The sequence below is a fragment of the Triticum urartu genome, chromosome 7A (assembly GCF_056163025.1).
Source record: "Triticum urartu cultivar PI428250 chromosome 7A, HENAU_Tu73, whole genome shotgun sequence".
Lineage (NCBI taxonomy): Eukaryota > Viridiplantae > Streptophyta > Magnoliopsida > Poales > Poaceae > Triticum > Triticum urartu.
Genome location: NC_141879.1, coordinates 96418882 through 96432264, shown reverse-complemented (window position 1 = coordinate 96432264; position 13383 = coordinate 96418882). Strand labels below are relative to the sequence as shown.

Sequence of the window (13383 nt, the reverse complement as noted above, 5' to 3'; positions counted from 1 at the left end):
TAATCTCCCCCTTTTTGGTGATTGATGACAAACTAGTTGAAGTTTTCAACGGGGAATATAGTCTGTGAAATTGTAAAGGATAAGGAATTGTCTTCATAAGTTGTACGGGCTCCCCCTGAAGATGTGCATATAAGTTAATTTGCTTTTGGAATGCAAATGCACATGGCAGGTTGTACTTGTGGAGATCCACTTCAGCTTATGATGACAATCCACTATGCATGTGAAAATATATGAAGATAATGACATGCATAATGGAAAATGGACGTCTGCAGAATGAGATAAGTGTGGAATTTATCATCGCACATGCGGAATTTATCTTCGCAAAACAGGGTGGCAAACAAGTAGCAGACGACCATCTGGTTTAAGTGTTACAACTCATAAGAACCAAATGTAGCAAAGAAAACGAGAGTTGTAAGCACGAAGCAAAATATAAGGCACCCGCCCATATGAACCCGCTTGAAGACTATCATTCTCATATGCTTCTCCCCCTTTTGTCAGTAATGACCAAAAAGGTTTGAAGACAGAGAGTCTCTACTCGTTCCCATGAGGAGTAGTTGAAGTACCAGGGTTGTTGGCGTTGTTTGGCGGTGTAGAAGAGCTTGGAGGTGCTGAAGCAGGTGGCGGTGAGGTAGCATCGTCTTCTTCATCAATGATTCTGGCAGTGACTGTGGCGGTAGATGAAGAAAACTCAGAGTCTTCAAGAGATGGAGTCCCCAGCAGCACAGCTCTTCGAAGTGGTGTGGAGTCAAATTTGAATCTTTCAATGAAGCCATCCTCTTGAAGATCAGCTTCAGAAAGCATCATCGTTAGCCCTTTCCATGTGCGGCGACAGGTTTCATGGGCAACGAAAGCGTTCTTGGTGGCAAGATTTCGGATGCGATTTACATCCACCAAGAGGCTTTTCATCTGTCTCTTCAACCAGTCATGATGCCTATCCTGCTTTTGATGAAGGGCCACAAGAAGCTCTCGGTCGTTGAGAACACGAGTGCGCTTCTTGGGTCTTGAAGCAGTGGCACTGTCAGTGTCTTCAGTTGAAGCAGGGTGTGGCGCACGTGTAGTGCCAGCCAAAGGATACACCCTGGAGATGGCTTCAACACCTTCAACGTTCTGAGTGAAGCTCTGGTGTTCTGCATTCTGAAGACTCAAAGGTTGCTTGGCAGGCTCAGGATATATAGCTTCAGCAGAGGTATCCACATCTGGCAAGAAGATCCGATGGTTGCGGGCTGAGGGCTGATATGAGATCGCAGAGTGAAGCTTGATCAGTCTCATTACCCAAGGAGCATAGAATTTCAAACCAAGTAAATCTGAGCCTGATGCCTAGGTATTACTTGTCACAGTTGGCAAGTAATAGCTAGGCAGAAAAAAGTTAGTTGGCTTATTTGATGTCTAGTTTGCACAAGGTTTACTGCCCAGTTGGCTGCATCATTGTACTGGTTGGTTGTCCACATCTTCTAACTATGTTTTTTTGTTGTATTTCCTGCCACAGGGCAAAAATGGTTATAATAGGAGGAGATGCGGATGGCAATGAAGGAGATGTATTTTTTTCACTTTTTTTTCTTTTGTTTTTGAGTTGTTTTCAACTTATGCATGTATGCTAATGTCTTCTTTTTTTCATGTTTTCTTTTGGTTGCTTAATCAGCGTTCTGGAAGTCAGCCGCTTCGCCGGAACTCGAAGCGTCCTGCTAATCGCTAGCCACGACCTGCGCAGAGTGTTGAGCAGGGAGAGGATGTTGAGGTAAGTGGCATGCTGATGACACAAGTCCAATTTTTTTGGTTTTGTTTGGGTCATATAACATTTTTTTTGTTTTCTCCCATGGTCATGTTTTTTATTTTTTTCTTAGGATGCTGATTAGTTCCGTGTTGTAAAGCGGACTAGACGTGCAACACTTGGTAAGGGAGCTGAGTCATCTTCTAGGGTAAGTAAAATCTTGAATATAAGTGTTTTTCTCGCTTTTTTAGATAGTGATGAAATTATGCAGCAGTTCGCACCACTATTTTTGTTTTTAGTTTGTCAATAACAACCTTTTGTAGTTGTGGCATCTTTCATAGTTGACATCAGTGGTCATTTTTGTGTGCAGACAGCAGTTGTTGGAGAAGCTGTCGCATCTTCCGCAGCAGATGCTGAGGTATGTGGGTTTTTTGTGTGTGTTTATGATCTATTTGAATAGTTCTTTGCAAACCTTTTTTTAGTTGCTGTTTTTCTTGTTTGCAATATCATTTTTTATTGTTGCACATCCACTAGAACTTTTTGTAGCTGCCAGGTCTCGTACTTTTTTTATTTTTTTTGAAGGTTGCACACTGGCAGTGTTGCAGTTGTCCTCATGAGCTGTATTAGTTGCACAAATACATCATATTAGTTGGCATGATCCATTTTATGAATATATAGCTCATTCTAGTACTGATCCAAATGATGATTGCTAGTTTTTTTTCATTCTTGTTTTTCTCTTGTGTTTAATTTTTCTGTAATGTTTTCATTTTCTCATCAACAGGCCAGCGGTGAAGGAGTTGAGGTGGCTGCAGGGGAAGGTGTGGAGCGACCATCACAAGCAGGCAGGATAAGGGCATCACCAGCGCGGTTTGCAAATTTCAACGGCTCTCTAACCCCACCACAGAAGTCAGAGCTAGTTTCAAGGTTGTTCGGGGGGCTATTGAACTTATCAGACACACTTCCAGCAGACCTCACTAAGTTCCTGGTGCAGTCCTATCAGCCACAGACCTCTGAAATGGTTTTCCCAGGAAGGGGAAGGATCCGTGTCGATGCTGACAGTGTTCAGAGGGTATTTGATTTCCCAAACAGGGGTCAAAAAGTCAGATATTTAGTTGACAAGGATGCCACTAGGAGATTCAGAGAGGCTTTCAACATAACTGGAAATTCTCATCCCCAGATCACTACATGGCTCAAGATGATTCAGGATATGGCTGGAAGAACAGATGCCACATTCTTTATGGCATGGCTTGCGGTTGCCTTCAGCACTTTTCTAGCACCAACCACGGCCTTAAAGCTCAGCCCAAAGTGTTATGAACTTGTGCTAGATCATCAAATGCTAAAGAATACAAACATCCGCCTCTTTGTAGCAGAACACATTAATGAAGCTTTCCGGAACATGGACTAGGAGAAGCAAACTGTCTGCTACTGCTTGTATCACTTGATGGTTAGTGAAAACGACCACTTTTTCCATCTGTTCTTGTTCTTTCTGTGTAGATATAGTTTGCTGAAATACTAATAACAATAACTGAACTTGGCTTTTTTTCTTTTTGTTTGGGTCTGGTGCAGATACTATACCTTGATGCGCTCGTACATGACATCCCAGTAAGCAACTGCGCGATACGATGGAATGCATGGGATAGCACTCTAATTGCCAAGGTGATCAAGAAGGATATTATCTCTCCTGGTGTGTTCGGCAAATTACAAGTGAGTTCTTTTTTGTTTTTTTCCAACAGTGTCTTCCTTCTATGTTCTTTTGATGTCTGGTCACTTTTTTGGAAATTGCACAGAAAACTGTCATCAGTTGGCACAACAATGCATGTAGTTGCACAGCTTGTAGCTTTAAGTTTGGCAATCTGCACACATGTTCATTTTAAATTGGCACACCATCTTTTTTAAGTTGCATAGTTTTACTAATCTTGTTGCACATATGTGTTGCATCAGTTGGTAGAAACTTTTTTTTAGATGCCATGTGGGTTGCACAATTTTTATGTCTTTGTTCAGTTGCATATATGTATAGTTGAATTTGTCTACCCCAGTATCTTGTTGTAGTTGCACAGGTTGTAATGTGTGATTTCGTTCAATATACAAATCTATTTTGATAACCTTTGTTATTTTCTGTTTCTCTTTTTTTTCCGCATCGGCTTAAAGAGGAGTATAGAGGCACGGAGCAGACACCACTGTTTGGTGGAATTTTGCAAGCTGAAGCATTCGTGGCATCCAAGTTACCAATAACCTACAATCCGCAGGTTACTGTTTTGCATACAGAAACTTGTACCACTTACCAATTTTTTTCTATTAGCTGGGATGTATGTTCAGTTGGACATGTATAACTTTTGTAGTTGTGAGAATAAAGAATTCAGTTGGCTGTGATGTATGTTCAGTTGCACATATAAGCTTCTGTAGTTGCACATGTTCTTTTGGACAGTCAAAGTGTTCATTTACAACCATTGTCATCAACTTTTGGCAGAATGCATGTTTTTTAGTTTGTGACACAGTGCATGTGTAGTTGGCTAGAATCATGTTTTTAGTTGGCCAGAAAGTGTGTATTAGTCATTTTTGCTTATCACATCATGGTCAGTTACAGACATTTTTACTTTTTATTTTTTTCTAACTGAATCAGTACTGAATCTTTTTGTGTTGATGCAGAAAAAGTCAAAGATTGCGAAAGTGGTCAATGAGCTATGCAAGGCTGTAACAGGTTGGCACCTTCATTCAAGCAGTTGCCAAGATCGATGACGAGGAACCAGATATTGATCCTTACGTACAGCAGCCATCAATGCAAACTGGAGCGTCATGCCATGCTCCAAAAAGAAAGAGACGGGGATCAACTATACAGGAAGAAGAAGAGTTTGTTGAGGATGAGTCAGAAGAAGATGAGGAAATGGAAGCAGCGATAGATGCTGACGGCGAGGAGGACACAGATGCGGATGAATCAGAGGAGGAGGACAAGGATGAGGATGACAATGAAGAAGATGCAGAGGAGGAGGAGGAGGAGGAAGAGGAAGATGAGGAGGAGGAGGAGGACAAACAAGAAGAGGACAAAGGAGAGGAGGAGGACAAGGAAGACGATAGTAAGGCAGAGGAGGAGGAAGAAGAAGGTGAGGCCAAAGAGGGGGACGGGGACAAAGGGGCAGGAGTTGATGGTAGTGAGAGGGGAGAAGACAAAGGCGCAGCAGCTGATGGCAGTGAGAGGGAAGAAGACGATGATGAAGAAGACGAGGATGGTTATGGTGATGATAAAGGGGATCCAATGGAGGCAGCGACAGCAGCGATGACGATGATGATGACAACGCCCCTTGTTCTGGTGGTATAGATGGCAACACATCCAGGAGGACTAGCACTTCTGCCACCCCTGCCAGCAGCAGCAATTCATTGAGTAGCAGGAGCACACTACAGATGTTGATTGACAAAACTTGCTGGAAAGACAAGGATTTGCCGAAGTCAAAGAAAAATGACTAAGCAGAGTCTCAGGGCAGCATTGATATGTTCAAGCTATGCAACTTGAAGCCAGCTTTGCCAACCACCTTTCCCGTGCCAGATTTCAGTGACAAAGATATGTGTGAGAAGATCAACTTTGCCATTGACAAGAGCCTGTTCTTATCAAGTGATGCTGAAAAGAATCAAATTGACATGGAGGAAGCAGGAAAGGGTCTTGACTGGGTTCATTCAAAGGAAAAATACAAGGAATATTTAAAGCAGCTCCCAGACCTAAGTTCCAGCAAGAGCAAGGCAGCATCCATGGCAAACCCTCACGTAGTCCAGAAGCGTAAAGCAGTTTCAATGAAGAAGAATCTGCAGTTGCCTCAAACCAAGGAGAAGATGATGAGTGCAGATGCTGAAGTAAATATGGTCAAGGAAGCTGTGCTTCAAACTGATATGCCAACTGTAGTGAGCAGAGAGCCAACCAATGTCACAGAAGTTCAACAGATCAAGGGGAAGACTCCCCTTTCAACAGTTCCACCAAAACCACCTAAGGAGAAGATTGTCAAGTTTGACAGGGGCACAAAGGGGGAAGAGGCCACAAAAGGTTTGGGGTTCAGAGACGAGAGAGAACTGCGAGCCGCAGCCATTGATGCAGGGGTGCTAAGTTCTGCTAGGTCGCTGCCAACTCAGACTGAAAAGATGCCAACTACAGATACCAGTGTGCCAACTAATGTGTCAGTTAGCAGCATGGTCACAGTCAAAACCACCACAGCTGGTCAGGAAGGCACCACTGCAACTGCAAGCCCCAAGGTGCCTACTCATAGAGATGCTTCAATGCCAAACACAAAAGGAGGTGATCCAACTATCAAAGTGCCGTCCCCAAGAGCTGACTTTCAACAACCATTAACACAAGAGGAGGTGTTCAACATTATAAATAGGTGCAAGCCTCCAAGGCCGCCAACTACAACACTATTGCGAACCAAGTTAGTGAACGATGCACCCGTGTTTGTGCCGCAAGGAGATGCCCTGGTCCTTGAGCCCTTACGAAGATCAAAGTCTTATCATGGTGACGGGTTCTGCGATGCACCATCTTTTGACCTCGGCATAGATGGTGATGCTCCAGCACCTGCTCCAGCAGCATAAACAGATTTCTGGTTTTCGCTAGAATAGACGTCTCAATTGCCAGGATGCATTTTTCCACTTGGCCAGCATACATATTCAGTTGGACATTCAATGTTTTTAGTTGGCTAGAATAGATGTCTCAGCTGGCCAGATTGCATTTATTTCAGTTTTTGGCCAACATGCATGTTCAGTTGGACAGTTAATGCATTTAGTTGGCTAGAATAGATGTCTCAGTTGGCCAGGATACATTTTCTCAGTTTTTGGCCAACATGCATGTTTAGTTGAGCAAAAAACATGTTTTTTATTTGCACATATACTACAGTTTTTCTAAAATGTTCACTCACAAACATGTATTGCCAAATATACATGTTTACTTGGTCAGGATACATGTTTTTTAGTTGGCTAGAAAACACGTGGGGTACAATGCATGTTTTAGATTTGGCTAGCATGCATGCCGAGTTGCCAGAATATAGGTTCAGTTGGCTAGGATGCATGTTCAGTTGCACATTTATGAATTTTTCGTTGCACATATCTATTGGGCAGTCAATTTTTTGTTCATTTTGCAAACAATAACTAGAAGTTGGTAGAATGCATGTTTAGTTTTTGGCTACAATGCTTTGTTGAGTTGGCTTTAATCATGTTTTAATTGGCCAGAGAACTTGTTTTTAGTTGGCTTGTTTAACACATCCAGGTGGTAGAAACTTGTTTGGCATGCATCAAGTAGTTTTTCACATGTTTAACACATCCAGCAGTAACATCAAGTAGGCTGGTGTGATGTGCCAGATTCACCTCTTTTTTGAAGCAGTTTCTTCATGGATTTGTCCTAGATTCATGGAGAAGGGGGTTTACATATGCCTATGCAGTAGAAGAAAGGGGGAAGTGAAGAGGGGCAGAGGGGGCTTACCTACTTGATCTTACTGCCTGGTATGGCTCTGACCACCCTGCCCTTTAGATCTTCTTTTTTGAAGCAGCTCCTTCTACTTTGGGGCTCCCATGACGGCTGTGTAGGAGGAGGAAGAAGGATTGGGGGCGATTCTGTTGGATTTGCTTCTGTCGTGGAGAAGAAGAAGAAGGCAGCGTGGGAGCGGCTGAGGCGTGGGGGCGAGCGGGGGCGTGGGTGCGAGCTGAGGACAGCTGGCCACATGGGGCGTTTTCTGTTTGGTGGCCGCTTGATCGGTTTGTTTGGTGACCGGTCGATCGGTCGGTTTGATGGCCCCTTATTTTTCTGTTTCATGGGGGATAGAGGGTTTTCCTTTTCAGCCGGCCGCTCGGTTGCACTAGTGGACAGCCGACCGTTCACTAGACACGTCCAACAACTACAGTACTAGCTAGTGATTGTCCTGGTGCCAAGCTGACAATGACACTCCTTTTGGTTGCCAGGACAGGATCTAGCTGCTGCAGATGCCGTTGATTGTGATCTAGTAACGATGGTGCCCTGATCGCGAGTTTACAGAACATTTACCCCATCGCTTGCATCCTACTAGTACTTTATAAATGAGCTGTGAAGTATTTCCTCCGTCTCAAAATAATTACCTTAACTTTGTATTAAGTTAAGACACTTATTTTGTTGGGACGGAGGGAGTACGACCCGAGCGGTCGATCAAGGCTCCACCACGACAGTCAAGCATGCACGTAGCCTAGCAGTTTGTTTCTGGTGTACTTTTACATGAGTTTTAACATAAGATCTCACAAGTATAGCATCGATCAAGCCTTAGTCGAGTAAGATTTAGCAAGAGTGATAAAATAAGTCCACGATGCAGAGCTCGTGTGACAGTGACGCCCCGCGTCGCTGCCGATGCTGCGTTGGCTCGTAGCTTATGGACTCACTGGAGCGTCGGCTCTGAGAATCAAGTCATGCTCACTGTCACCGTGGTTGTACGCCAACAAGTCGCCGAGCGATGTCGTCCGTCGAACTTTATACCGTCGTCAGTCGTAACGACCCACAAGAGGCATGCATGCGTGTGTGGCAGAAACAGGACAATGGGGCTATAGTAAGCATCCAGTGGAGAAGTTTTACGTGGCCTCGTCGACAGGGACCCGGTGAGATGCCGGCTGGTGCCCTTCTCAACAACTACGGCCTGTTTTGGGCCATGTTTGTACTGTATTTATTTACTTATATACACCAACCAGCAAATCATTGTCGATCGCTGCCTCCTCGCAATAAGTCGGCACCACACGTCCCCGCCTGACTTGTTGAGTACGTACTACCTTTGCCTGGGTTTATTGGTCTTTTTCATATTTTGTGCCCAACTTTAATTATAGATTTGACTAACAAATTGTAAGTTAATGTCAAAAAAAAAATATTGTTGAATATTTGAAAGAGGTTTTCATGATACTATTTTTAGGGTATATAATTTAACTTTGAGATGTGCTTCGGTAGACAACACCTCCCCCCCCAAAAAAAACGTAGAAGGGTATAATGCTTATACAGAAGAAATGTATACCCACCTCCTATCGTACTGTATAGACCGACGTATGTATACCCGCACGCATGCAAAATAAAAGGCCGCCGCGCGTGTACGGTAAAAAAGGCGTCTGGACGATCTTCTCGCCTGCTCGGCGATCACGCTCGTCACGTTCCATTTTTTGAACTGTCCGATCGCTGCCGCGGCCGATCACCGCCACTTGAACCCCATCCGACGCCGCATCTCAACGTCGCCGTCCGACGGCGCCTCCGCTGCGACTGACCGCGCTGCCGTCCCCCGTCGTGGATCCGGCCCGTGCCTAAAGGCACGTCGACCTACGCCGGCGACGTCTACACTGCGGCCTTCGTCTTGCATCTCACCCTCGTCTTGCACGTCGCTGCCGGCTAGACCCCTGCCTGAAGGCCCGTCGTCCTACGCCGGCAACGTCTACACCGCGGCCCAAGGTTTGCCATCTAATCTCGTCATCTAAACCTAGCATGCTAGACGATGGAAGTGATGAGTTCATGTAGTGATCTAGGGTTTAGGGTTCATGTAAACATGTTGTCGCAGCGGCGCCTCCAGGGACGACCGCATGATGTAGAGAGCTAGTGTTGCACTTGGGCTATATCCACTGTACGAAACTTAACAGATGATAAATTTTCAATGTTGTGCAGTTTTGCGAGTTAGGCATGTTTCCACGAACGAACAAACCTCATTCACGGGGGATGAGAATGGTATTGATAAGGTGACTCGGAGTGATAGTGATAAAGATATTTTTAACGAAGATGATTACATCAGCGACAACGATTCGGTCTCGTCATATGCCAGCAAATGTTGAAAACGTAAGTGACGTGTATTTTGATTTCATTTTTGAGTTTGCAAAGTATGGCTGGGCTAACTATTTATCTATGTATACAAATTTGCAGGAAGATGTGGATGTTGACAACGTGCAAAATAGTTTTGCAGGAATCATTCGCAGACAACTTGAGCCAGGTTCGTTGATAGATGTTGTACATCCATCAATAGTATGGATTAAATGATAGTAATTGACATATATATGTTCATATGAATTTTGTAGGAGGAGTCAGATGGTTCTAGCGGTGATCACGATGAGGGAGGGATCAACATTGAGGAGGCTCGAAGGCAGCAGCACATGCTGGAGACACATTGGAAGGTCATGGCTATGACCTTTCGGTCGCAAGGGGATGCGTACATATTGTACAACAATCACGCCAAAGAGCATGGGTTTAGCATTAGGAAACAGAAGGTCAAACGAGGTGCTTCAGGAATGATACGATACCGGCGGTTTCTTTGCTCCTGGGCAGGGAGAAGGCAGAGCAAGTTCATAACCATGAAGGGCCGCAAGCGCGGGCTTAGACCGGAGACTCGTTGCGACTGCGGTGCACATATCGTGGTGAAGCTGGACAGAGAACGTGGTGTTTGGTTCATCGTGTCATTCGTGGATGATCACAACCACGCGATCGCTCGGCCCGACAAGGTCTGTTTTCTGTGGTCGCACAGATGGATTGGAGATGGCAAGAGGGCGGAGATATTGGTGATGGAAGCGGCCGGGATAAGAAATCATATAATAATGGACAACTTCATCAGCAGGTACGATTCGTACGATAAGTGCGGGCTTATCAGGTGGGACATTTATAATCTATGCTGCCGAGAGAAAATAAAACTCATTGCAAATGGTGATGCTGACACGACAGTTGGAATTATGAGGAGCAGAAAGGAGAAGGACCTTGAGTTTTTTTAAGTACTCCCTCCGTCCGAAAATTCATGTTGTAGCTACATTTTGCAGAAAACCCCTCTATCTTATACCGACAGAACCCGCAGTCCCCGTTCCCCTCCGACTGCGCAGCTCGCCCACGCTCGCTCACCCCCTTGTCGGCGACGCCTCGCAGCTCCCCCACGCTGAGCCGCGGCGCCGCTCGCCCGCGCAACTCCCCCGCCCAGTTCTCTCCTCCCTACCCTGCAAATCCTGCTTCCGCCGCGCCACAGCTCCCCCGCGAAGCTCAAGGAACGGCTTTGCCCCTTCCTTGAGTCCCTCGTCGCCATGGCTTGCGTCCTCCTTCCTTCTCCATGGTGAGCTCCTCCCTGCTGCCTCCATCCATGTCCGCCATCGAGCAGGCCATGGTGGCGGCCAGATCCACGCCTGCTCGTCAGGAGACGGACGCCATGGAGCTGTTCATCAAGGTCCTACCTTGGTGAGTGCTGACGCCAAGCAGGCGTGCTCCGCCGGTGAGTCGCTCTAGAAGGTACCAAATCGAGCTGAGTATGACTCCTTGGATGCGGTATGCCGTAGTGATTGGGGGAAGTGATCGATTATGTGCGTGCAGGAGCTTGAGGAGATGGGTGTGCCGGTGTGTCAAGATCTGTCGCTGGTGTGCTGTAAGGAGTAGAATTCTGAATTTAAGTTGGAGACAACATTTCTGAACCTTGTTTTATTCTGAATCATTTAAGTTGGAGTACTTTGATTGGAAATTCGTATGGACTTTGATTGGAAATTCTTCACAATCTGAATTTTCAGGTATAAAACTGGGCTTTACACAACTGGGTGTTTTCAGGTACTCCATCAGAGGAGCAGCTCTTCCATGGGGTCCAACAGCGTTTCCAGTCACAGGTATACGTATTATCTGAAACTATGTACTCCTCCTTGCGACGAGCCAGACGACACAAGCAAAGGCTCCCCCTTGCAAACTCGACGGCAGCGCCTGCTGTCTTCTTCGCAGGTCAATTCCAAGATGTTTAGTGATGTCAATTCCTTACTGCAAATTACTCCAAAATGTGGTGGATCCTGTGTAAATTGTGGTGTGTCGGGAGTAGGTCTATGCTTCATTTTTCTCTGAATTGTGGTGTGGTTGGTATAGAATGGTGTAGGCACTGCATTTTCAGCAGTTTCTGATCATGATCATGCATTATGCATCTACTGAATGCATCCAACGTTTTTGAAAGTAGTCTTTGACCATGACCATGATCAGCAGCAATTTAGAAAGAAAAATTCAGTAAACAAAATTCTGTTAGTCCCATCATTTAAATTCAGTAGAAAAATTCAAATCAATGTTGTTGTTGTACAGAATGCTCAACAACAATCAGTAAGATCTTAGTAATACTCATGCAACAATAATTAGTAAGATCTCAATCTTACTAAGATCTTCTTGCAATCTTTGTTTACAGCAGTACGAAGAGATCTCAATCTTACTAAGATCCTGTTCGTGGGCGGGTTAGTGGCTGTCGACCACAACCACCACCACCAGTAGCCGGCGGCCGAATCGGGGGCGAAGTGGACCAGCGCTGCGGCGGTGGGCGGCAGAATTGGGGGCAAAGTGGACCAGAGTGGCGGCGGTGGACGGCAGAATCAGGGGCAAAGTGGACCAGCGCAACGGCGGTGGGTGGCGGAGGCCCTGCTCGTGGGTGGGCGGCGGAGGTCCTCCTGGGCGGACTCGTCGGCGGTGCAGGGCCTGTTGTGGGTGGCCTCCTGGGCGGGCTCGTCGGCAGAGCAGGACCTGCTTGGGCAACGGGCGGCTGGCCATGGCGCCGCGCGGGCGACGGACGGAGGAGGAAGAACGAGATGGAGACTTATTTGTCAGAGCTTTAGAAGTTTAAGGGCTTTTCTGCAAAAACATCATTGTACTGTGCGTGCGACATGAATTTCAGGACGAAGGGAGTATGTGCTTAATAAGGAAGGGCGGCTGAAGAGTATGTTCTAATGCAATTTGAAGTATTCCATTCGTTTTAAAATAAGTATGTCAACTTCATACTAAGTTAAGACATTTATTTTGTTCCCCGCAAAAAAAAAGACATTTATTTTGTTGGGACGGAGAGAGTATGAGCCGAGCGGTGGATCACCACGACGGTCAAGCATGCACGTAGCCGGCTGTTTTTGATGTTATTTTAGATGGGTCTTGATGTAAGATCTCACGAAGGAAGAATATACTTAACCCAAGATTGATAAAGTAAGTCCAGGATGCTGAGCTCGTGTGACAATGACGCTGCCGATTGCTCCGTTGGCTCGTAGCTCACTGGACGGAGCGTGGGCTTGTGAGAATCAAGTCATGATCACTGTCACCGTGGTCCCGAACTGCCCGCCGAGCGATGTCGTCCATGAAACTTTATAGCGTCGTCAGTCGTGACGACCCACAGGAGGCATGCATGCGTGTGTGTGGCAGAAACAGAAACAGGGCTACGCAGTGGAGAAGTTTTACATGGCCTCATCGACGCGGACCGACGAGTGCCTTCTCAACAACTACGGCCTGTTTTGGGCCATGCTTGTACTGTATTTTACTCTAGTTATTTATTGACTTACACCAACGAGCAAACAAATCATTATCGATCGCTGCCTCGTCGCAATAAGTTGTAGTATGACTTGTGGTACGTACTGCGAGGCACTGGTGGCTTTTAAGAACCAGTGAACCACGACGACTTGGAGTACTTTCTTTTCCAAATGAAAGGTTAAATTACGGTCTTTGTTCGGATGCGCACACAACTACTCTGTTTTAAAACGCCGTGTATATTAGAGCAAGTTAATAGTACAGCTAGTTGCGGACGCGGATTTGATGAACATGGGTGCGCGCGCACCCTTTATGAATAGTAAATTCAAAAAATGCTAGAAAAAAATAAAAATATGTGAATTTATTTTTTAATATAGTCAACCGGTATACTTGTGTATGTATTTTCATGAAGAAATCACATCCGTGATAATCTAGGCAAAAATGACAA

At 45.6% G+C, this 13383-nt stretch overlaps 1 long non-coding RNA gene across 1 annotated transcript; it reads left to right on the top strand.

Annotated features, from left to right (window-relative positions):
- The first annotated feature begins 10430 nt into the window (after positions 1–10430).
- On the top strand, positions 10431–12408 carry LOC125523531 (uncharacterized). The gene is made up of 3 exons (XR_007290283.2): positions 10431–10922; positions 11004–11396; positions 11842–12408. It is a non-coding gene; the product is annotated as an uncharacterized LOC125523531 (long non-coding RNA).
- Positions 12409–13383: the final 975 nt, after the last annotated feature.